A 27370-nucleotide genomic window follows, 5' to 3' on the forward strand; every position below is an offset into this window, starting at 1 on the left:
CAAATTCCAAAACCTTTAGGGCAATTACCCCCAAACTCAAACCCATCTTTCCCTTTGTGATATGGAACCTTGTAGTACAATTCCATAAAGATCCATACACTTACACACAAGTTATTGTCCTGAAACTAGAAAAATGCTTGTTTTTTGGCCCTTTTATGGCCCCTAATTCCTTAAATTTTGAGGCAATTACCCCCAAAATCAATCCCAGCCTTCCCTTTGTGGTATGGTACCTTGCAGTACAATTTCAGAGAGATCCATACACTTGAACACAAGTTATTGTCTGGAAATTAGAAAAATGCTTATTTTTGGCCCATTATTCCTAAACTTTTTGGGCAATTACCCCCAAGCTCAATTACAAATTTCCCTTTGTGATATGGAACCTTGCAGTACAATTTCATAAAGATCCATACACTTGAACACAAGTTATTGTCATGAAACTAGAAAAATGCTTGTTTTTTTTCCCCTTTTTGGCCCCTAATTCCTAAAATTTGGAGGCAATTACCCCCAAAATCAATCCCAGCATTCCCTTTGTGATATGGAACCTTGTGATACAATGTCAGAGAGATCCATACACTTACACACAAGTTATTTTCATGAAACTAGAAAAATGCTTGTTTTTTGCCCCTTTTTGGCCACTAGTTCCTAAAATTTGGAGACAATTACCCCCCAAAATCAATCCCAGCATTCCCTTTGTGATATGGAACCTTGTGGTACAATGTCAGAGAGATCCATCCACTTCCACACAAGTTATGTCTGGAAGTTACAAAAATGCTTATTTTTGGCCCCTAATTCCTTAACTGTTGGTACCATAACCCCCAAAATCAATCCCCACCTTCCTTTTGTGGTATTGAACCTTATGGTAAAATTTCATTGAGATCCATTCACTTAAACTAAAGTTAGAGTGCAAAAACTAATGTGTCTTCGGACGACGCCAACGTCATACCAATATACGACCACAAAAATTTTTTTGCGGTCGTATAAAAATTAATGTGATTCACGTTTTATGTCAAATCTTAAATTACGGACAATTAATTTACAATTACTCTTTCATTCTTATTAAAATATACCACATTTGAAATTCGAATAAAAGATATTTTAGAAAAATTTGTAATAAAATTTTAAGCTATTGTTTCAGTGAAAACAGATTTTTATTGACTTCCAAATATTAACATAGTTTTAAGTACAATTCTAATGACCAAATACTTACATGTTGACTCTTCCTATCTGCCATGAATCCATCTTCTCTGTCTAGGAGTGCAACATATTTAGGCTGTATCTTTAACAAAAACTATAACTTAATATCAGTTTTAGAGTCTATTTGCTGTTGCAATTTTTTCAGAATTTAATCTTTTGCATGTTGGACAAGAATATTTATAATTACTATACATTCCATTAAGAATATATTTCATTAAGAGTATAAATTTGAAGAAAATATTTTTAGACCAATTTGTAATAAAGTTTCAAATTGGTTGATAATGAAATGGAGCCAGACAAAAAACTAAATACATTTTACCATAAACACAAGTTTTCATCATACTATGTAATCAGCTCTGTTGGGGGATCTGTTTTCACGAGATTAGCGCCCATTAAATTCATCAATGTTATATCAAAATCTAAAAGTTTGCTCTCTGCAGAGGTCTGCTTTTACGAGACCCATTTTAACATAAAGCATCTTCTTGTCAAACTGTTCAGGAAAAAAACGGATTTTTATTACCTAACAAACATAAACATAGTTTTAAGAAAAATTGTAATGACCAAATACCTACATGTGCAACATCCTAATGTGCTATCTACAATGACAGCATCTTTCATGGTATAGGAGTGTTACATATTTAGGCTGTATAATCTGTAACAAAAACAAAAATTATAAATTAAGTTTCCGCTTTAAATCCAGACTTTTTGCTGTTGCAATCAATTTAGAAAATAATGTGATGCATGTTTTATTTTAAATCCCAAATTAGAGAAAAGTATAAAAACAATTACTATACATTCTTATTAAAGTATTCAGCATTAGAGTATAAATTGGAATGAAAGAAATTTTAGCCCAATTTGTTATAAAGCTTCAATCTGTTGTTTCAGGAAAAAATAGATTTTTATTACCTAACAAATATAAATATAGTTTTAAGAAAAAATTGTAATGACCAAATACTTACATGTGACTTATCCTAATGTGCATCTGCAATGGAAGCATCTTTCATGGTATAAGAGTCTTACATATTTAGGCCATCTGAAACGAAAAAAAAAAAAAATATACATTAATTTCAGCTTTTAATCCAGACTATTTGCTGTTGCAATCAATTCAGAAATTAATGTGATGCATGTTTTATGTCAAATCTTTAATTGGAGACAAGAATTTTTACAAAACCAAGAGTTCCAAATGGTGAAGTTGAAATCATTACTTCGTGTTCCTTATGTCGTAACTACAATCCAAATCCCTTTTCACGAATGTGACATACCGAATTAAGACTATTTACCGGCTTTGTTATAACATGAGCAACATGACGGGTGCCACATGTGGAGCAGAATCTGCTAACCCTTCCGGAGCACCTGAGATCACCCCAGGTTTTGGTGGGGTTCGTGTTGCTGTTGTTCCCCTATTTGTGACATGTTTACCTATTGTGTCTGTTTGTTTTGTTCACACATCGCTGTTAATATAATGGAATTTGATGCGACTGTCATACAAGCCAGAGGTTTAGCTAGCTTTAAAACCAGGTTTAATCCACCATTTTCTACACAAGAAAATGCCTGTACCAAGTCAGGAATATGACAGTTGTTATCCATTCATTTGATGTGTTTGAGCTTTTCATTAGGGGCTTTCCGTTCTGAATTTTCCTTGGAGTTCAGTATTTTTGTGATTTTACTTTTTTCTTATTGATATATCTCATTACAGTGAATATTTCAATAAATGAAATGTAGGACCAATTTGTATTAAAAATTTCAAGCTGTTGTTCCAGGAAAAACTGATTTTTATTACCTAACAAATATAAACATAGTTTTAAGAACAATTTTTATGAATAAATACCTACATGTGACTAATCCTAATATGCTATCTGCAATGGAAGCATCTTTCATGGTATAGGAGTCTTACATATTTAGGCTGTATCTGTAACAAAAACAAATATTTGAAATTAGTTTCAGCTTCAAAATCAAAGCTATTTGCTGTTGCAATCAATTCAGAAATTAATGTGATGCATGTTTTATGTCAAATCCTAAATTGGAGACGTATATTTACAATACCTATACATTCTTATTAAAATATACTTCATTAGGATATAAATAAGAATAAAAGAAATTTTAAACCAATTTGTTATAAAGTTTCAATCTGTTGTTTCAGTGAAAACTGATTTTTAATGCCTAACAAATATAAACCTAGTTTAATGAAAAAAATTGTAATGAATAAATACTTACATGTAACTAATCCTAATGTGCTATCTACAATGAAACCATCTTCATTGTCGAAGAGTAACATATTTAGGCTGTATCTGTAAAAAAAACCAAAAAAAATGGCAATTAGTATCACTTTTAAATAGGGAATATTTGCTAGTGCAATCAATTCAGAAATTAATGTGATGCATGTTTTATGTCAAATCCTAAATTGGAGACTTAGTATATTTACAATTACTTAAGGTATTACAGTAAATATTTGAATAAAAGAAATGTTAGACAAATTTGTTATAAAATTTTAAACGGTTGTTCAAGGGGAAAACTGATTTTTGTTAACTTCCACATATAAAAAGAGTTAAAAGTACAATTATAATGACCAAATACTTACATGATATGTATCTTCGTGTGCTATATACCATGAAAGCATCTTCATTGTCAAGGAGTGTAACATATTTGGTCCGTATCTGTAACAAAAACAAAAATTCTAAATCAGTATCAGCTTTAAATATAGAATATTGATTGTTGCAATTAATACAAAGTTAATATGATGCATTTTTTATGACAAATCCTAATTTGAAGACTAGTATATAAACAATTTCTATACATTATCATTAAAATAATCTTCATAAGAGTATAAATTTGAATAAAAGAAATTTTAAACCAATTTGTAATCAAATCTAATTTAAGCTGTTGTTCCAGGGAAAACTGATTTTTGTTACCTGGAAACCATATAAACATAGTTTAAAGTACAATTAAAAATACCAAATACCTACATGCTACGTATCCAGATGTGTGATCAATCTACCATGAAACCATCTTCATTGTCTAGGAGTGTAACATATTTAGGCTGTATCTGAAAATATCAAAATCCAGTTTAAAATGTCATTTCCAGTCTTAGATTATAGCTAACTGAGTGCGGATTCCAAAAATATATGGTTTCTATACACTTTTGTCCGAAATAAGGGGATTAATTTGTTACTTCCGGGTTGAACAATATTACTTCTGGTATAATATGATAGGTTACTTGACATGGATTCCAAAAATATATGGTTCTATATACTTTTACATTAAATAAGTACAAAAAATAGCTACTTCCGGTTCACACAAGGTCACTTCTGGTTGGCTTTTTCAAGGTCATATGGCTTGCAACCTAATGCAAGAAGTCCTATGGCTCTATCATTTATAAAAATAAAGTTAATGCTAAGGTCAAAATCTAGAATGTCAAATTTACCAATGACCTTGACCTATATTTCAAGGTCATAAAGTAAGGACCTCAAATCAAAAAATCATAGGTCTCTACTATATATGGTTAATGAGTAATATCACCATACAGCTAGTTTTAAATATGAGAGGGGAGAAAACTCCCATTTTATGTCAACGTACGCATTCAGAGGTTATAACGAGTAATTTGGAAAAATAAATTAGTTGGTTTCTTCTAAGGTTGCGAAGAATAAGAAATAACAAGAAAAAACAGTGTTCGAGGAGATAACTCTTAAATAGAAAAGTATTCCATTAAGCGGTGTCAGTTTCAAAAGCTTATAAACTGTTTGATATCATATACCAAATATAAAAGCGACATCTTGCGAAACAACCAAACAGCGAAGGAAAAAAAAATAATAATCAGAACAAAAGCATTAGGAAAAGTGGAAAGACCTTATCAGCTTCAAATAGAGACTATTTACTGTTGCAATCAATTATAAATAAATGTCACTTATATTTTATGTCAAATCCTAAATTGGACTCAAGTATATTTACAATTGCTAGTATGCTACGCATTCATGTTAAAATTTACTTCAATAAGATTATTAATTTGAAAAAAAAAAAAATATGTACACTAATTTGAAACAAAATTTTATTTAAGCTGTTGTTCCAGGGGAAACTGATATTTATTACCCAACACAGATAAACATAAGTCTAAAAGTACAATTGTAATGACTAAATACTTACATGTTAAACATCCTAATGTGCCATCTACCATGAAACCATCTACATTGTGTGGGAGTGGAACACATCTGGGCTGTATGTGTTACAAAAGAAAAAATTTAAATTAGCATCAGCTTTAGATGGAGAATATTTAATGGCTGTTGAAAAAATTTAAATAAAATGCTCCGCTGGGGCGCAGCTTGATACGACCGCAGAGGTTGAACCCTGAACAGTTGGGGCAAGTATGGACACAACATTCAAGCTTGATACAGCACTGAATTTGGATTGTAATTAAATATTTGACACAGCATAGGTTTCTGACACAGAATGAAAGTGGTCCAAGAACTTAAAAATTTTTAATTTACCTATTCAAACCATATCATTATTATTTGCTTTTATACAAAATCAGAAATAACCAATTTAAAATGGTAAATTTTAAAGAAAAAAAAAATCCCCCCCCAATTTTTTGAACCCCCTTATGATTCATCACCCCCAAGCTCAATCCCAGCCTTCCCTTTGTGGTATGGTACCTTGCAGTACAATTTCAGAGAGATCCATACACTTGAACACAAGTTATTGTCTGGAAACTAGAAAAATGCTTGTTTTTTTGCCCCTTTTTTGGCCCCAAATTCCAAAACCTTTAGGGCAATTACCCCCAAACTCAAACCCAGCTTTCCCTTTGTGATATGGAACCTTGTTGTACAATTTCATAAAGATCCATACACTTACAAATTATTGTCCTGAAACTAGAAAAATGCTTGTTTTTTGGCCCTTTTATGGCCCCTAATTCCTAAAATTTGGAGGCAATTACCCCCAAAATCAATCCCAGCATTCCCTTTGTGATATGGAACCTTGTGATACAATGTCAGAGAGATCCATACACTTACGCACAAGTTATTTTCATGAAACTAGAAAAATGCTTGTTTTTTGCCCCTTTTTGGCCACTAATTCCTAAAATTTGGAGACAATTACCCCCCAAAATCAATCCCAGCATTCCCTTTGTGATATGGAACCTTGTTGTACAATGTCAGAGAGATCCTTACACTTCCACACAAGTTTATGTCTGGAAGTTACAAAAATGCTTATTTTTGGCCCCTAATTCCTTAACTGTTGGTACCATAACCCCCAAAATCAATCCCCACCTTCCTTTTGTGGTATTGAACCTTATGGTAAAATTTCATTGAGATCCATTCACTTTAACTAAAGTTAAGTGCAAAAACTAATGTGTCTTCGGACGACGCCAACGTCATACCAATATACGACCACAAAAATTTTTTTGCGGTCGTATAAAAATTAATGTGATTCACGTTTTATGTCAAATCTTAAATTACGGACAATTAATTTACAATTACTCTTTCATTCTTATTAAAATATACCACATTTGAAATTCGAATAAAAGATATTTTAGAAAAATTTGTAATAAAATTTTAAGCTATTGTTTCAGTGAAAACAGATTTTTATTGACTTCCAAATATTAACATAGTTTTAAGTACAATTCTAATGACCAAATACTTACATGTTGACTCTTCCTAATTGCCATGAATCCATCTTCTCTGTCTAGGAGTGCAACATATTTAGGCTGTATCTTTAACAAAAACTATAACTTAATATCAGTTTTAGAGTCTATTTGCTGTTGCAATTTTTTCAGAATTTAATCTTTTGCATGTTGGACAAGAATATTTATAATTACTATACATTCCATTAAGAATATATTTCATTAAGAGTATAAATTTGAAGAAAATATTTTTAGACCAATTTGTAATAAAGTTTCAAATTGGTTGATAATGAAATGGAGCCAGACAAAAAACTAAATACATTTTACCATAAACACAAGTTTTCATCATACTATGTAATCAGCTCTGTTGGGGGATCTGTTTTCACGAGATTAGCGCCCATTAAATTCATCAATGTTATATCAAAATCTAAAAGTTTGCTCTCTGCAGAGGTCTGCTTTTACGAGACCCATTTTAACATAAAGCATCTTCTTGTCAAACTGTTCAGGAAAAAAACGGGATTTTTATTACCTAACAAACATAAACATAGTTTTAAGAAAAATTGTAATGACCAAATACCTACATGTGCAACATCCTAATGTGCTATCTACAATGACAGCATCTTTCATGGTATAGGAGTGTTACATATTTAGGCTGTATAATCTGTAACAAAAACAAAAATTATAAATTAAGTTTCCGCTTTAAATCCAGACTTTTTGCTGTTGCAATCAATTTAGAAAATAATGTGATGCATGTTTTATTTTAAATCCCAAATTAGAGAAAAGTATAAAAACAATTACTATACATTCTTATTAAAGTATTCAGCATTAGAGTATAAATTGGAATGAAAGAAATTTTAGCCCAATTTGTTATAAAGCTTCAATCTGTTGTTTCAGGAAAAAAAAGATTTTTATTACCTAACAAATATAAATATAGTTTTAAGAAAAAATTGTAATGACCAAATACTTACATGTGACTTATCCTAATGTGCATTTGCAATGGAAGCATCTTTCATGGTATAGGAGTCTTACATATTTAGGCTATCTGAAACGAAAACAATAAAAATATACATTAATTTCAGCTTTTAATCCAGACTATTTGCTGTTGCAATCAATTCAGAAATTAATGTGATGCATGTTTTATGTCAAATCTTCAATTGGAGACAAGAATTTTTACAAAACCAAGAGTTCCAAATGGTGAAGTTGAAATCATTACTTCGTGTTCCTTATGTCGTAACTACAATCCAATTCCCTTTTCACGAATGTGACATACCGAATTAAGACTATTTACCGGCTTTGTTATAACATGAGCAACACGACGGGTGCCACATGTGGAGCAGAATCTGCTAACCCTTCCGGAGCACCTGAGATCACCCCAGTTTTTGGTGGGGTTCGTGTTGCTGTTGTACCCCTATTTGTGACATGTTTACCTATTGTGTCTGTTTGTTTTGTTCACACATCGCTGTTAATATAATGGAATTTGATGCGACTGTCATACAAGCCAGAGGTTTAGCTAGCTTTAAAACCAGGTTTAATCCACCATTTTCTACACAAGAAAATGCCTGTACCAAGTCAGGAATATGACAGTTGTTATCCATTCATTTGATGTGTTTGAGCTTTTCATTAGGGGCTTTCCGTTCTGAATTTTCCTTGGAGTTCAGTATTTTTGTGATTTTACTTTTTTCTTATTAAGACATATCTCATTACAGTGAATATTTCAATAAATGAAATGTAGGACCAATTTGTATTAAAAATTTCAAGCTGTTGTTCCAGGAAAAACTGATTTTTATTACCTAACAAATATAAACATAGTTTTAAGGACAATTTTAAGGAATAAATACCTACATGTGACTAATCCTAATATGTTATCTGCAATGGAAGCATCTTTCATGGTATAGGAGTCTTACATATTTAGGCTGTATCTGTAACAAAAACAAATATTTGAAATTATTTTCAGCTTCAAAATCAAAGCTATTTGCTGTTGCAATCAATTCAGAAATTAATGTGATGCATGTTTTATGTCAAATCCTAAATTGGAGACGTATATTTACAATACCTATACATTCTTATTAAAATATACTTTATTAGGATATAAATAAGAATAAAAGAAATTTTAAACCAACTTGTTATAAAGCTTCAATCTGTTGTTTCAGTGAAAACTGATTTTTAATGCCTAACAAATATAAACCTTGTTTAATGAAAAAAATTGTAATGAATAAATACTTACATGTAACTAATCCTAATGTGCTATCTACAATGAAACCATCTTCATTGTCGAAGAGTAACATATTTAGGCTCTATCTGTAAAAAAAAATAAAAAAATTGTCAATTAGTATCACTTTTAAATAGGGAATATTTGCTAGTGCAATCAATTCAGAAATTAATGTGATGCATGTTTTATGTCAAATCCTAAATTGGAGACTTAGTATATTTACAATTACTTAACTTATTACAGTAAATATTCGAATAAAAGAAATGTTAGACAAATTTGTAATAAAATTTTAAACGGTTGTTCAAGGGGAAAACTGATTTTTGTTACCTTCCACATATAAAAAGAGTTAAAAGTACAATTATAATGACCAAATACTTACATGATATGTATCTTCGTGTGCTATATACCATGAAAGCATCTTCATTGTCAAGGAGTGTAACATATTTAGTCCGTATCTGTAACAAAAACAAAAATTCTAAATCAGTATCAGCTTTAAATATAGAATATTGATTGTTGCAATTAATACAAAGTTAACATGATGCATTTTTTATGACAAATCCTAATTTGAAGACAAGTATATAAACAATTTCTATACATTATCATTAAAATAATCTTCATAAGAGTATAAATTTGAATAAAAGAAATTTTAAACCAATTTGTAATCAAATCTAATTTAAGCTGTTGTTCCAGGGAAAACTGATTTTTGTTACCTGGAAACCATATAAACATAGTTTAAAGTACAATTAAAAATACCAAATACCTACATGCTACGTATCCAGATGTGTGATCAATCTACCATGAAACCATCTTCATTGTCAAGGAGTGTAACATATTTAGGCTGTATCTGAAAATATCAAAATCGAGTTTAAAATGTCATTTCCAGTCTTAGATTATAGCTAACTGAGTGTGGATTCCAAAAATATATGGTTTCTATACACTTTTGTCCGAAATAAGGGAGATAATTTGTTACTTCCGGTTTGAAAAATATTACTTCTGGTATAATATGATAGGTTACTTGACATGGATTCCAAAAATATATGGTTCTATATACTTTTACATTAAATAAGTACAAAAAATAGCTACTTCCGGTTCACACAAGGTCACTTCTGGTTGCCTTTTTCGAGGTCATATGGCTTGCAACCTAATGCAAGAAGTCCTATGGCTCTATCATTTATAAAAAATAAAGTTAATGCTAAGGTCAAAATCTAGAACGTCAAATTTACCAATGACCTTGACCTATATTTCAAGGTCATAAAGTAAGGACCTCAAATCAAAAAATCATAGGTCTCTACTATATATGGTTAATGAGTAATATCACCTTACAGCTAGTTTTAAATATGAGAGGGGAGAAAACTCCCATTTTATGTCAATGTACGCGTTCAACCAAAAATCATGTGTTACGACATTTTGCATATAACAATTTTGTAAAAATATTTTGTCAATATCTTATACGGCCTCTGATAATAAGAAATAACAAGCCAAAATAAAAATTTAGAACATGACCTTGACCTTTGACCTTGACCTAAATTTTCTTTAAGTGGACCAAGGACCTCAAACCAAAACACCCTAGGTCTCTATCACTAATGGTTTACAAGTTACAAATACATAAGGGGGAATAACTCTCATATGGAGTCTTCGTAACGCTTCGATCAAAATGAAACGTAACATTCAGAGGATATAACGAGTAATTTGGAAAAATAAATTAGTTGGTTTCTTCTAAGGTTGCGAAGAATAAGAAATAACAAGAAAAACAAGTGTTCGGGAGATAACTCTTACATAGAAAAGTATTCCGTTAAGCAGTGTCAGTTTCAAAAGTGTATAAACTGTTTGATATCATATACCAAATATAAAAGCGACATCTTGCGAAACAACCAAACAGCGAAGGAAAAAAAAAATAATAATCAGAACAAAAGCATTAGGAAAAGTGGAAAGACCTTATCAGCTTCAAATAGAGACTATTTACTGTTGCAATCAATTATAAATAAATGTCACTTATATTTTATGTCAAATCCTAAATTGGACTCAAGTATATTTACAATTGCTAGTGTGCTACGCATTCATGTTAAAATTTACTTCAATAAGATTATTAATTTGAAAAAAAAAAAAATATGTACACTAATTTGAAACAAAATTTTATTTAAGCTGTTGTTCCAGGGGAAACTGATATTTATTACCCAACACAGATAAACATAAGTCTAAAAGTACAATTGTAATGACTAAATACTTACATGTTAAACATCCTAATGTGCCATCTACCATGAAACCATCTACATTGTGTGGGAGTGGAACACATCTGGGCTGTATGTGTTACAAAAGAAAAAATTTAAATTAGCATCAGCTTAAGATGGAGAATATTTAATGGCTGTTGAAAAAATTTAAATAAAATGCTCCGCTGGGGCGCAGCTTGATACGACCGCAGAGGTCGAACCCTGAACAGTTGGGGCAAGTATGGACACAACATTCAAGCTTGATACAGCACTGAATTTGGATTGTAATTAAATATTTGACACAGCATTGGTTTCTGACACACAATGAAAGCGGTCCAAGAACTTAAAATTTTTTAATTTACCTATTCAAACCATATCATTATTATTTGCTTTTATACAAAATCAGAAATAACCAATTTAAAATGGTAAATTTTAAAGAAAAAAAAGGAAAAAAAAATCCCCCCCCCCCCCAATTTTTTGAACCCCCTTATGATTCATCACCCCCAAACTCAATCCCAGCCTTCCCTTTGTGGTATGGTACCTTGCAGTACAATTTCAGAGAGATCCATACACTTCAACACAAGTTATTGTCTGGAAACTAGAAAAATGCTTGTTTTTTGGCCCCTTTTTTGGCCCCAAATTCCAAAACCTTTAGGGCAATTACCCCCAAACTCAAACCCAGCTTTCCCTTTGTGATATGGAACCTTGTAGTACAATTTCATAAAGATCCATACACTTACACACAAGTTATTGTCCTGAAACTAGAAAAATGCTTGTTTTTTGGCCCTTTTATGGCCCCTAATTCCTAAAATTTTGAGGCAATTACCCCCAAAATCAATCCCAGCCTTCCCTTTGTGTTATGGTACCTTGCAGTACAATTTCAGAGTGATCCATACACTTGAACACAAGTTATTGTCTGGAAATTAGAAAAATGCTTATTTTTGGCCCCTTATTCCTAAACTTTTTGGGCAATTACCCCCAAACTTAATTACAAATTTCCCTTTGTGATATGGAACCTTGCAGTACAATTTCATAAAGATCCATACACTTGAACACAAGTTATTGTCATGAAACTAGAAAAATGCTTGTTTTTTTGCCCCTTTTTGGCCCCTAATTCCTAAAATTTGGAGGCAATTACCCCCAAAATCAATCCCAGCATTCCCTTTGTGATATGGAACCTTGTGATACAATGTCAGAGATATCCATACACTTACACATAAGTTATTGTCAAACTAGAAAAATGCTTGTTTTTTGCCCCTTTTTGGCCCCTAATTCCTAAAATTTGGAGACAATTACCCCCCAAAATCAATCCCAGCATTCCCTTTGTAATATGGAACCTTGTGGTACAATGTCAGAGAGATCCATACACTTACACACAAGTTATGTCTGGAAGTTACAAAAATGCTTATTTTTGGCCCCTAATTCCTTAACTGTTGGTACCATAACCCCCAAAATCAATCCCCACCTTCCTTTTGTGGTATTGAACCTTATGGTAAAATTTCATTGAGATCCATTCACTTAAACTAAAGTTAGAGTGCAAAAACTAATGTGTCTTCGGACGACGCCAACGTCATACCAATATACGACCACAAAAATTTTTTTGCGGTCGTATAAAAATTAATGTGATTCACGTTTTATGTCAAATCTTAAATTACGGACAATTAATTTACAATTACTCTTTCATTCTTATTAAAATATACCACATTTGAAATTCGAATAAAAGATATTTTAGAAAAATTTGTAATAAAGTTTTAAGCTATTGTTTCAGTGAAAACAGATTTTTATTGACTTCCAAATATTAACATAGTTTTAAGTACAATTCTAATGACCAAATACTTACATGTTGACTCTTCCTAATTGCCATGAATCCATCTTCTCTGTCTAGGAGTGCAACATATTTAGGCTGTATCTTTAACAAAAACTATAACTTAATATCAGTTTTAGAGTCTATTTGCTGTTGCAATTTTTTCAGAATTTAATCTTTTGCATGTTGGACAAGAATATTTATAATTACTATACATTCCATTAAGAATATATTCATTAAGAGTATAAATTTGAAGAAAATATTTTTAGACCAATTTGTAATAAAGTTTCAAATTGGTTGATAATGAAATGGAGCCAGACAAAAAACTAAATACATTTTACCATAAACACAAGTTTTCATCATACTATGTAATCAGCTCTGTTGGGGGATCTGTTTTCACGAGATTAGCGCCCATTAAATTCATCAATGTTATATCAAAATCTAAAAGTTTGCTCTCTGCAGAGGTCTGCTTTTACGAGACCCATTTTAACATAAAGCATCTTCTTGTCAAACTGTTCAGGAAAAAAACGGGATTTTTATTACCTAACAAACATAAACATAGTTTTAAGAAAAATTGTAATGACCAAATACCTACATGTGCAACATCCTAATGTGCTATCTACAATGACAGCATCTTTCATGGTATAGGAGTGTTACATATTTAGGCTGTATAATCTGTAACAAAAACAAAAATTATAAATTAAGTTTCCGCTTTAAATCCAGACTTTTTGCTGTTGCAATCAATTTAGAAAATAATGTGATGCATGTTTTATTTTAAATCCCAAATTAGAGAAAAGTATAAAAACAATTACTATACATTCTTATTAAAGTATTCAGCATTAGAGTATAAATTGGAATGAAAGAAATTTTAGCCCAATTTGTTATAAAGCTTCAATCTGTTGTTTCAGGAAAAAAAAGATTTTTATTACCTAACAAATATAAATATAGTTTTAAGAAAAAATTGTAATGACCAAATACTTACATGTGACTTATCCTAATGTGCATTTGCAATGGAAGCATCTTTCATGGTATAGGAGTCTTACATATTTAGGCTATCTGAAACGAAAACAATAAAAATATACATTAATTTCAGCTTTTAATCCAGACTATTTGCTGTTGCAATCAATTCAGAAATTAATGTGATGCATGTTTTATGTCAAATCTTCAATTGGAGACAAGAATTTTTACAAAACCAAGAGTTCCAAATGGTGAAGTTGAAATCATTACTTCGTGTTCCTTATGTCGTAACTACAATCCAATTCCCTTTTCACGAATGTGACATACCGAATTAAGACTATTTACCGGCTTTGTTATAACATGAGCAACACGACGGGTGCCACATGTGGAGCAGAATCTGCTAACCCTTCCGGAGCACCTGAGATCACCCCAGTTTTTGGTGGGGTTCGTGTTGCTGTTGTACCCCTATTTGTGACATGTTTACCTATTGTGTCTGTTTGTTTTGTTCACACATCTCTGTTAATATAATGGAATTTGATGCAACTGTCATACAAGCCAGAGGTTTAGCTAGCTTTAAAACCAGGTTTAATCCACCATTTTCTACACAAGAAAATGCCTGTACCAAGTCAGGAATATGACAGTTGTTATCCATTCATTTGATGTGTTTGAGCTTTTCATTAGGGGCTTTCCGTTCTGAATTTTCCTTGGAGTTCAGTATTTTTGTGATTTTACTTTTTTCTTATTAAGATATATCTCATTACAGTGAATATTTCAATAAATGAAATGTAGGACCAATTTGTATTAAAAATTTCAAGCTGTTGTTCCAGGAAAAACTGATTTTTATTACCTAACAAATATAAACTTAGTTTTAAGGACAATTTTAAGGAATAAATACCTACATGTGACTAATCCTAATATGTTATCTGCAATGGAAGCATCTTCCATGGTATAGGAGTCTTACATATTTAGGCTGTATCTGTAACAAAAACAAATATTTGAAATTATTTTCAGCTTCAAAATCAAAGCTATTTGCTGTTGCAATCAATTCAGAAATTAATGTGATGCATGTTTTATGTCAAATCCTAAATTGGAGACGTATATTTACAATACCTATACATTCTTATTAAAATATACTTTATTAGGATATAAATAAGAATAAAAGAAATTTTAAACCAACTTGTTATAAAGCTTCAATCTGTTGTTTCAGTGAAAACTGATTTTTAATGCCTAACAAATATAAACCTTGTTTAATGAAAAAAATTGTAATGAATAAATACTTACATGTAACTAATCCTAATGTGCTATCTACAATCAAACCATCTTCATTGTCGAAGAGTAACATATTTAGGCTCTATCTGTAAAAAAAAATTAAAAAATTGTCAATTAGTATCACTTTTAAATAGGGAATATTTGCTAGTGCAATCAATTCAGAAATTAATGTGATGCATGTTTTATGTCAAATCCTAATTTGGAGACTACGTATATTTACAATTACTTAACGTATTACAGTAAATATTTGAATAAAAGAAATGTTAGACAAATTTGTAATAAAATTTTAAACGGTTGTTCAAGGGGAAAACTGATTTTTGTTACCTTCCACATATAAAAAGAGTTAAAAGTACAATTATAATGACCAAATACTTACATGATATGTATCTTCGTGTGCTATATACCATGAAAGCATCTTCATTGTCAAGGAGTGTAACATATTTAGTCCGTATCTGTAACAAAAACAAAAATTCTAAATCAGTATCAGCTTTAAATATAGAATATTGATTGTTGCAATTAATACAAAGTTAATATGATGCATTTTTTATGACAAATCCTAATTTGAAGACAAGTATATAAACAATTTCTATACATTATCATTAAAATAATCTTCATAAGAGTATAAATTTGAATAAAAGAAATTTTAAACCAATTTGTAATCAAATCTAATTTAAGCTGTTGTTCCAGGGAAAACTGATTTTTGTTACCTGGAAACCATATAAACATAGTTTAAAGTACAATTAAAAATACCAAATACCTACATGCTACGTATCCAGATGTGTGATCAATCTACCATGAAACCATCTTCATTGTCATGGAGTGTAACATATTTAGGCTGTATCTGAAAATATCAAAATCCAGTTTAAAATGTCATTTCCAGTCTTAGATTATAGCTAACTGAGTGCGGATTCCAAAAATATATGGTTTCTATACACTTTTGTCCGAAATAAGGGAGATAATTTGTTACTTCCGGTTTGAAAAATATTACTTCTGGTATAATATGATAGGTTACTTGACATGGATTCCAAAAATATATGGTTCTATATACTTTTACATTAAATAAGTACAAAAAATAGCTACTTCCGGTTCACACAAGGTCACTTCTGGTTGCCTTTTTCGAGGTCATATGGCTTGCAACCTAATGCAAGAAGTCCTATGGCTCTATCATTTATAAAAAATTCGTAAGGGTTCCACGGAACCCAGTGTCTCGCCTACTTTTAGCTGTTAATCACAAGCTCAGCAAAAATGAGGAAAAAAATTAATAAAAATATTCCTCTCTATACTATCTTTTGATTGTAAGTAGCTTCTGTCCAAGTTTGGTAAAAATCCAGGATAGTTTATGAATCTAATAAATGTTTTAAAAACTTAAACTGCAGACTGTATGTAATGTTAACTGGAAGAAAACTAAGTCCATTTATAAGTAAAATACGGAAAAAATGGAACAAAATTTCCTTCTAGATACTAGCTTTTGATCATAAACAAGCTTCTGTCTAAGTTTGGTACAAATCCAGGATAGTTTAAGAAAGTTGTTAAAATTTTAAAAACTTTAACCACAGAGTGAATGTAATGTTAACTGGCAGAAAAACTAAGTCCATTTAAAAGTAAAATACGGAAAAAATGGAATTTTTTTTTTACAAAATTTACTTCTGGATACTAGCTTTTAATCATAAACAAGCTTCTGTCCAAGTTTGGTACAAATCCAGGATAGTTTAAGAAAGTTGTTAAAATTTTAAAAACTTTAACCACAGAGTGAATGTAATGTTAACTGGCAGAAAAACTAAGTCCATTTAAAAGTAAAATACGGAAAAAATGGAATTTTTTTTTTACAAAATTTACTTCTGGATACTATCTTATGATCATAAACAAGCTTCTTTCCAAGTTTGGTAGAAATCCAGGATAGTTTAAGAAAGTTATTAAAATTTTAAAAACTTTAACCACAGAGTGAATGTAATGTTTCCTGGCAGAAAAACTAAGTCCATTTATAAGTAAAATACGGAAAAAATGGAATTTTTTTTTTACAAAATTTACTTTTGAATATTATCTTATGATCATAAACAAGCTTCTGTCCAAGTTTGGTAGAAATCCAGGATAGTTTAAGAAAGTTATTAAAATTTCAAAAACTTTAACCACAGAGTGAATATTTGTGGACGCCGCCGACGCCGCCGACGCCGACGGAATGTAGGATCGCTATGTCTCGCTTTTTCGACAAAAGTCGAAGGCTCGACAAAAATAAAGTTAATGCTAAGGTCAAAATCTAGAACGTCAAATTTACCAATGACCTTGACCTATATTTCAAAGTCATAAAATAAGGACCTCAAATCAAAAAATCATAGGTCTCTACTATATATGGTTAATGAGTAATATCACCATACAGCTAGTTTTAAATATGAGAGGGGAGAAAACTCCCATTTTATGTCAACGTACGCGTTCAACCAAAAATCATGTGTTACGACATTTTGCATTTAACAATTTTGTAAAAATATTTTGTCAATATCTTATACGGCCTCTGATAATAAGAAATAACAAGCCAAAATAAAAATTTAGAACATGACCTTGACCTTTGACCTTGACCTAAATTTTCTTTAAGTGGACCAAGGACCTCAAACTAAAACACCCTAGGTCTCTATCACTAATGGTTTACAAGTTACAAATACATAAGGGGGAATAACTCTCATATGGAGTCTTCGTAACGCTTCGATCAAAATGAAACGTAACATTCAGAGGATATAACGAGTAATTTGGAAAAATAAATTAGTTGGTTTCTTCTAAGGTTGCGAAGAATAAGAAATAACAAGAAAAACAAGTGTTCGGGAGATAACTCTTACATAGAAAAGTATTCCGTTAAGCGGTGTCAGTTTCAAAAGCGTATAAACTGTTTGATATCATATACCAAATATAAAAGCGACATCTTGCGAAACAACCAAACAGCGAAGGAAAAAAAAATAATAATCAGAACAAAAGCATTAGGAAAAGTGGAAAGACCTTATCAGCTTCAAATAGAGACTATTTACTGTTGCAATCAATTATAAATAAATGTCACTTATATTTTATGTCAAATCCTTAATTGGACTCAAGTATATTTACAATTGCTAGTATGCTACGCATTCATGTTAAAATTTACTTCAATAAGATTATTAATTTGAAAAAAAAAAAATATGTACACTAATTTGAAACAAAATTTTATTTAAGCTGTTGTTCCAGGGGAAACTGATATTTATTACCCAACACAGATAAACACAAGTCTAAAAGTACAATTGTAATGACTAAATACTTACATGTTAAACATCCTAATGTGCCATCTACCATGAAACCATCTACATTGTGTGGGAGTGGAACACATCTGGGCTGTGTGTGTTACAAAAGAAAAAATTTAAATTAGCATCAGCTTTAGATGGAGAATATTTAATGGCTGTTGAAAAAATTTAAATAAAATGCTCCGCTGGGGCGAAGCTTGATACGACCGCAGAGGACGAACCCTGAACAGTTGGGGCAAGTATGGACACAACATTCAAGCTTGATACAGCACTGAATTTGGATTGTAATTAAATATTTGACACAGCATAGGTTTCTGACACAGAATGAAAGTGGTCCAAGAACTTAAAATTTTTTAATTTACCTATTCAAACCATATCATTATTATTTGCTTTTATACAAAATCAGAAATAACCAATTTAAAATGGTAAATTTTAAAGAAAAAAAAAATCCTCCCCCAATTTTTTGAACCCCCTTATGATTCATCACCCCCAAACTCAATCCCAGCCTTCCCTTTGTGGTATGGTACCTTGCAGTACAATTTCAGAGAGATCCATACACTTGAACACAAGTTATTGTCTGGAAACTAGAAAAATGCTTGTTTTATGGCCCCTTATTCCAAAACCTTAAGGGCAATTACCCCCAAACTCAAACCCAGCTTTCCCTTTGTGATATGGAACCTTGTAGTACAATTTCATAAAGATCCATACACTTACACACAAGTTATTGTCCTGAAACTAGAAAAATGCTTGTTTTTTGGCCCTTTTATGGCCCCTAATTCCTAAAATTTGGAGGCAATTACCCCCAAAATCAATCCCAGCCTTCCCTTTGTGTTATGGTACCTTGCAGTACAATTTCAGAGAGATCCATACACTTGAACACAAGTTATTGTCATGAAACTAGAAAAATGCTTGATTTTTTGCCCCTTTTTGGCCCCTAATTCCTAAAATTTGGAGGCAATTACCCCCAAAATCAATCCCAGCCTTCCCTTTGTGATATGGAACCTTGTGATACAATGTCAGAGAGATCCATACACTTACACATAAGTTATTGTCATGAAACTAGAAAAATGCTTGTTTTTTGCCCCTTTTTGGCCACTAATTCCTAAAATTTGGAGACAATTACCCCCCAAAATCAATCCCAGCATTCCCTTTGTGATATGGAACCTTGTGGTACAATGTCAGAGAGATCCATACACTTACACACAAGTTATGTCTGGAAGTTACAAAAATGCTTATTTTTGGCCCCTAATTCCTTAACTGTTGGTACCATAACCCCCAAAATCAATCCCCACCTTCCTTTTGTGGTATTGAACCTTATGGTAAAATTTCATTGAGATCCATTCACTTAAACTAAAGTTAGAGTGAAAAAACTAATGTGTCTTCGGACGACGCCAACGTCATACCAATATACGACCACAAAAATTTGTTTGCGGTTGTATAAAAATTAATGTGATTCACGTTTCATGTCAAATCTTAAATTACGGACAATTAATTTACAATTACTCTTTCATTCTTATTAAAATATACCACATTTGAAATTCGAATAAAAGATATTTTAGACCAATTTGTAATAAAATTTTAAGATTTTGTTTCAGTGAAAACAGATTTTTATTGACTTCCAAATATTAACATAGTTTTAAGTACAATTCTAATGACCAAATACTTACATGTTGACTCTTCCTATCTGCCATGAATCCATCTTCTCTGTCTAGGAGTGCAACATATTTAGGCTGTATCTTTAACAAAAACTATAACTTAATATCAGTTTTAGAGTCTATTTGCTGTTGCAATTTTTTTCAGAATTTAATCTTTTGCATGTTGGACAAGAATATTTATAATTACTATACATTCCATTAAGAATATATTTCATTAAGAGTATAAATTTGAAGAAAATATTTTTAGACCAATTTGTAATAAAGTTTCAAATTGGTTGATAATGAAATGGAGCCAGACAAAAAACTAAATACATTTTACCATAAACACAAGTTTTCATCATACTATGTAATCAGCTCTGTTGGGGGATCTGTTTTCACGAGATTAGCGCCCATTAAATTCATCAATGTTATATCAAAATCTAAAAGTTTGCTCTCTGCAGAGGTCTGCTTTTACGAGACCCATTTTAACATAAAGCATCTTTTTGTCAAACTGTTCAGGAAAAAAACGGATTTTTATTACCTAACAAACATAAACATAGTTTTAAGAAAAATTGTAATGACCAAATACCTACATGTGCAACATCCTAATGTGCTATCTACAATGACAGCATCTTTCATGGTATAGGAGTGTTACATATTTAGGCTGTATAATCTGTAACAAAAACAAAAATTATAAATTAAGTTTCCGCTTTAAATCCAGACTTTTTGCTGTTGCAATCAATTTAGAAAATAATGTGATGCATGTTTTATTTTAAATCCCAAATTAGAGAAAAGTATAAAAACAATTACTATACATTGTTATTAAAGTATTCAGCATTAGAGTATAAATTGGAATGAAAGAAATTTTAGCCCAATTTGTTATAAAGCTTCAATGTGTTGTTTCAGGAAAAAATAGATTTTTATTACCTAACAAATATAAATATAGTTTTAAGAAAAAATTGTAATGACCAAATACTTACATGTGACTTATCCTAATGTGCATCTGCAATGGAAGCATCTTTCATGGTATAGGAGTCTTACATATTTAGGCTATCTGAAACGAAAACAAAAAAAAATATACATTAATTTCAGACTATTTGCTGTTGCAATCAATTCAGAAATTAATGTGATGCATGTTTTATGTCAAATCTTCAATTGGAGACAAGAATTTTTACAAAACCAAGAGTTCCAAATGGTGAAGTTGAAATCATTACTTCGTGTTCCTTATGTCGTAACTACAATCCAATTCCCTTTTCACGAATGTGACATACCGAATTAAGACTATTTACCGGCTTTGTTATAACATGAGCAACACGACGGGTGCCACATGTGGAGCAGAATCTGCTAACCCTTCCAGAGCACCTGAGATCACCCCAGTTTTTGGTGGGGTTCGTGTTGCTGTTGTACCCCTATTTGTGACATGTTTACCTATTGTGTCTGTTTGTTTTGTTCACACATCTCTGTTAATATAATGGAATTTGATGCGACTGTCATACAAGCCAGAGGTTTAGCTAGCTTTAAAACCAGGTTTAATCCACCATTTTCTACACAAGAAAATGCCTGTACCAAGTCAGGAATATGACAGTTGTTATCCATTCATTTGATGTGTTTGAGCTTTTCATTAGGGGCTTTCCGTTCTGAATTTTCCTTGGAGTTCAGTATTTTTGTGATTTTACTTTTTTCTTATTAAGATATATCTCATTACAGTGAATATTTCAATAAATGAAATGTAGGACCAATTTGTATTAAAAATTTCAAGCTGTTGTTCCAGGAAAAACTGATTTTTATTACCTAACAAATATAAACTTAGTTTTAAGGACAATTTTAAGGAATAAATACCTACATGTGACTAATCCTAATATGTTATCTGCAATGGAAGCATCTTTCATGGTATAGGAGTCTTACATATTTAGGCTGTATCTGTAACAAAAACAAATATTTGAAATTATTTTCAGCTTCAAAATCAAAGCTATTTGCTGTTGCAATCAATTCAGAAATTAATGTGATGCATGTTTTATGTCAAATCCTAAATTGGAGACGTATATTTACAATACCTATACATTCTTATTAAAATATACTTTATTAGGATATAAATAAGAATAAAAGAAATTTTAAACCAACTTGTTATAAAGCTTCAATCTGTTGTTTCAGTGAAAACTGATTTTTAATGCCTAACAAATATAAACCTTGTTTAATGAAAAAAATTGTAATGAATAAATACTTACATGTAACTAATCCTAATGTGCTATCTACAATGAAACCATCTTCATTGTCGAAGAGTAACATATTTAGGCTCTATCTGTAAAAAAAAATAAAAAAATTGTCAATTAGTATCACTTTTAAATAGGGAATATTTGCTAGTGCAATCAATTCAGAAATTAATGTGATGCATGTTTTATGTCAAATCCTAAATTGGAGACCTAGTATATTTACAATTACTTAACGTATTACAGTAAATATTTGAATAAAAGAAATGTTAGACAAATTTGTAATAAAATTTTAAACGGTTGTTCAAGGGGAAAACTGATTTTTGTTACCTTCCACATATAAAAAGAGTTAAAAGTACAATTATAATGACCAAATACTTACATGATATGTATCTTCGTGTGCTATATACCATGAAAGCATCTTCATTGTCAAGGAGTGTAACATATTTAGTCCGTATCTGTAACAAAAACAAAAATTCTAAATCAGTATCAGCTTTAAATATAGAATATTGATTGTTGCAATTAATACAAAGTTAATATGATGCATTTTTTATGACAAATCCTAATTTGAAGACAAGTATATAAACAATTTCTATACATTATCATTAAAATAATCTTCATAAGAGTATAAATTTGAATAAAAGAAATTTTAAACCAATTTGTAATCAAATCTAATTTAAGCTGTTGTTCCAGGGAAAACTGATTTTTGTTACCTGGAAACCATATAAACATAGTTTAAAGTACAATTAAAAATACCAAATACCTACATGCTACGTATCCAGATGTGTGATCAATCTACCATGAAACCATCTTCATTGTCAAGGAGTGTAACATATTTAGGCTGTATCTGAAAATATCAAAATCCAGTTTAAAATGTCATTTCCAGTCTTAGATTATAGCTAACTGAGTGCGGATTCCAAAAATATATGGTTTCTATACACTTTTGTCCGAAATAAGGGAGATAATTTGTTACTTCCGGTTTGAAAAATATTACTTCTGGTATAATATGATAGGTTACTTGACATGGATTCCAAAAATATATGGTTCTATATACTTTTACATTAAATAAGTACAAAAAATAGCTACTTCCGGTTCACACAAGGTCACTTCTGGTTGCCTTTTTCGAGGTCATATGGCTTGCAACCTAATGCAAGAAGTCCTATGGCTCTATCATTTATAAAAAATAAAGTTAATGCTAAGGTCAAAATCTAGAACGTCAAATTTACCAATGACCTTGACCTATATTTCAAGGTCATAAAATAAGGACCTCAAATCAAAAAATCATAGGTCTCTACTATATATGGTTAATGAGTAATATCACCATACAGCTAGTTTTAAATATGAGAGGGGAGAAAACTCCCATTTTATGTCAACGTACGCGTTCAACCAAAAATCATGTGTTACGACATTTTGCATATAACAATTTTGTAAAAATATTTTGTCAATATCTTATACGGCCTCTGATAATAAGAAATAACAAGCCAAAATAAAAATTTAGAACATGACCTTGACCTTTGACCTTGACCTAAATTTTCTTTAAGTGGACCAAGGACCTCAAACCAAAACACCCTAGGTCTCTATCACTAATGGTTTACAAGTTACAAATACATAAGGGGGAATAACTCTCATATGGAGTCTTCGTAACGCTTCGATCAAAATGAAACGTAACATTCAGAGGATATAACGAGTAATTTGGAAAAATAAATTAGTTGGTTTCTTCTAAGGTTGCGAAGAATAAGAAATAACAAGAAAAACAAGTGTTCGGGAGATAACTCTTACATAGAAAAGTATTCCGTTAAGCGGTGTCAGTTTCAAAAGCGTATAAACTGTTTGATATCATATACCAAATATAAAAGCGACATCTTGCGAAACAACCAAACAGCGAAGGAAAAAAAAATAATAATCAGAACAAAAGCATTAGGAAAAGTGGAAAGACCTTATCAGCTTCAAATAGAGACTATTTACTGTTGCAATCAATTATAAATAAATGTCACTTATATTTTATGTCAAATCCTAAATTGGACTCAAGTATATTTACAATTGCTAGTATGCTACGCATTCATGTTAAAATTTACTTCAATAAGATTATTAATTTGAAAAAAAAAAAAATATGTACACTAATTTGAAACAAAATTTTATTTAAGCTGTTGTTCCAGGGGAAACTGATATTTATTACCCAACACAGATAAACATAAGTCTAAAAGTACAATTGTAATGACTAAATACTTACATGTTAAACATCCTAATGTGCCATCTACCATGAAACCATCTACATTGTGTGGGAGTGGAACACATCTGGGCTGTATGTGTTACAAAAGAAAAAATTTAAATTAGCATCAGCTTTAGATGGAGAATATTTAATGGCTGTTGAAAAAATTTAAATAAAATGCTCTGCTGGGGCGCAGCTTGATACGACCGCAGAGGTCGAACCCTGAACAGTTGGGGCAAGTATGGACACAACATTCAAGCTTGATACAGCACTGAATTTGGATTGTAATTAAATATTTGACACAGCATAGGTTTCTGACACAGAATGAAAGTGGTCCAAGAACTTAAAAATTTTTAATTTACCTATTCAAACCATATCATTATTATTTGCTTTTATACAAAATCAGAAATAACCAATTTAAAATGGTAAATTTTAAAGAAAAAAAATGAAAAAAAAATCCTCCCCCAATTTTTTGAACCCCCTTATGATTCATCACCCCCAAACTCAATCCCAGCCTTCCCTTTGTGGTATGGTACCTTGCAGTACAATTTCAGAGAGATCCATACACTTCAACACAAGTTATTGTCTAGAAAAATGCTTGTTTTTTGGCCCCTTTTTTGGCCCCAAATTCCAAAACCTAAAGGGCAATTACCCCCAAACTCAAACCCAGCTTTCCCTTTGTGATATGGAACCTTGTAGTACAATTTCATAAAGATCCATACACTTACACACAAGATATTGTCCTGAAACTAGAAAAATGCTTGTTTTTTGGCCCTTTTATGGCCCCTAATTCCTAAAATTTGGAGGCAATTACCCCCAAAATCAATCCCAGCCTTCCCTTTGTGTTATGGTACCTTGCAGTACAATTTCAGAGAGATCCATACACTTGAAAACGAGTTATTGTCTGGAAACTAAAAAAAATGCTTGTTTTTTTGCCCCTTTTTGGCCCCAAATTCCTAAACGTTTACGGCAATTACCCCCAAACTCAAACCCAGCTTTCCCTTTGTGATATGGAACCTTGCAGTACAATTTCATAAAGATCCATACACTTACAAGTTATTGTCCTGAAACTAGAAAAATGCTTGTTTTATGGCCCCTTATTCCAAAACCTTAAGGGCAATTACATCCAAACTCAAACCCAGCTTTCCTTTTGTGATATGGAACCTTGTAGTACAATTTCATAAAGATCCATACACTTACACACAAGTTATTGTCCTGAAACTAGAAAAATGCTTGTTTTTTGGCCCTTTTATGGCCCCTAATTCCTAAAATTTGGAGGCAATTACCCCCAAAATTAATCCCAGCCTTCCCTTTGTGTTATGGTACCTTGCAGTACAATTTCAGAGAGATCCATACACTTGAACACAAGTTATTGTCATGAAACTAGAAAAATGCTTGATTTTTTGCCCCTTTTTGGCCCCTAATTCCTAAAATTTGGAGGCAATTACCCCCAAAATCAATCCCAGCATTCCCTTTGTGATATGGAACCTTGTGATACAATGTCAGAGAGATCCATACACTTACACATAAGTTATTGTCATGAAACTAGAAAAATGCTTGTTTTTTGCCCCTTTTTGGCCACTAATTCCTAAAATTTGGAGACAATTACCCCCCCAAAATCAATCCCAGCATTCCCTTTGTGATATGGAACCTTGTGGTACAATGACAGAGAGATCTATACACTTACACACAAGTTATGTCTGGAAGTTACAAAAATGCTTATTTTTGGCCCCTAATTCCTTAACTGTTGGTACCATAACCCCCAAAATCAATCCCCACCTTCCTTTTGTGGTATTGAACCTTATGGTAAAATTTCATTGAGATCCATTCACTTAAACTAAAGTTAGAGTGCAAAAACTAATGTGTCTTCGGACGACGCCAACGTCATACCAATATACGACCACAAAAATTTGTTTGCGGTTGTATAAAAATTAATGTGATTCACGTTTCATGTCAAATCTTAAATTACGGACAATTAATTTACAATTACTCTTTCATTCTTATTAAAATATACCACATTTGAAATTCGAATAAAAGATATTTTAGACCAATTTGTAATAAAATTTTAAGATTTTGTTTCAGTGAAAACAGATTTTTATTGACTTCCAAATATTAACATAGTTTTAAGTACAATTCTAATGACCAAATACTTACATGTTGACTCTTCCTATCTGCCATGAATCCATCTTCTCTGTCTAGGAGTGCAACATATTTAGGCTGTATCTTTAACAAAAACTATAACTTAATATCAGTTTTAGAGTCTATTTGCTGTTGCAATTTTTTCAGAATTTAATCTTTTGCATGTTGGACAAGAATATTTATAATTACTATACATTCCATTAAGAATATATTCATTAAGAGTATAAATTTGAAGAAAATATTTTTAGACCAATTTGTAATAAAGTTTCAAATTGGTTGATAATGAAATGGAGCCAGACAAAAAACTAAATACATTTTACCATAAACACAAGTTTTCATCATACTATGTAATCAGCTCTGTTGGGGGATCTGTTTTCACGAGATTAGCGCCCATTAAATTCATCAATGTTATATCAAAATCTAAAAGTTTGCTCTCTGCAGAGGTCTGCTTTTACGAGACCCATTTTAACATAAAGCATCTTCTTGTCAAACTGTTCAGGAAAAAAACGGGATTTTTATTACCTAACAAACATAAACATAGTTTTAAGAAAAATTGTAATGACCAAATACCTACATGTGCAACATCCTAATGTGCTATCTACAATGACAGCATCTTTCATGGTATAGGAGTGTTACATATTTAGGCTGTATAATCTGTAACAAAAACAAAAATTATAAA

General features: G+C 31.2%; 1 protein-coding gene across 1 annotated transcript in view; it reads right to left on the reverse strand.

Annotated features, from left to right (window-relative positions):
* The window catches only part of LOC127727978 (uncharacterized), a 153854-nt gene that overhangs the window by 13910 nt on the left and 112574 nt on the right, over nucleotides 1-27370 (reverse strand). The window contains exons 45-62 of the mRNA XM_052235121.1: nucleotides 27266-27345; nucleotides 26707-26775; nucleotides 24574-24643; nucleotides 23111-23190; nucleotides 22726-22801; nucleotides 22362-22435; nucleotides 21980-22056; nucleotides 21117-21190; nucleotides 20730-20809; nucleotides 20170-20238; nucleotides 18524-18593; nucleotides 9776-9855; nucleotides 9391-9466; nucleotides 9027-9100; nucleotides 8645-8721; nucleotides 7771-7844; nucleotides 1767-1846; nucleotides 1208-1276 (exon numbers count right to left, since the gene is read on the reverse strand). The gene's annotated coding sequence lies outside the window, so the exon portion shown is untranslated. The remainder of the gene's footprint in view (nucleotides 1-1207; nucleotides 1277-1766; nucleotides 1847-7770; nucleotides 7845-8644; nucleotides 8722-9026; nucleotides 9101-9390; nucleotides 9467-9775; nucleotides 9856-18523; nucleotides 18594-20169; nucleotides 20239-20729; nucleotides 20810-21116; nucleotides 21191-21979; nucleotides 22057-22361; nucleotides 22436-22725; nucleotides 22802-23110; nucleotides 23191-24573; nucleotides 24644-26706; nucleotides 26776-27265; nucleotides 27346-27370) is intronic.

This window comes from Mytilus californianus, unplaced genomic scaffold (assembly GCF_021869535.1).
Source record: "Mytilus californianus isolate M0D057914Y unplaced genomic scaffold, xbMytCali1.0.p SCAF_2, whole genome shotgun sequence".
Taxonomy (NCBI): Eukaryota; Metazoa; Mollusca; class Bivalvia; order Mytilida; family Mytilidae; genus Mytilus; species Mytilus californianus.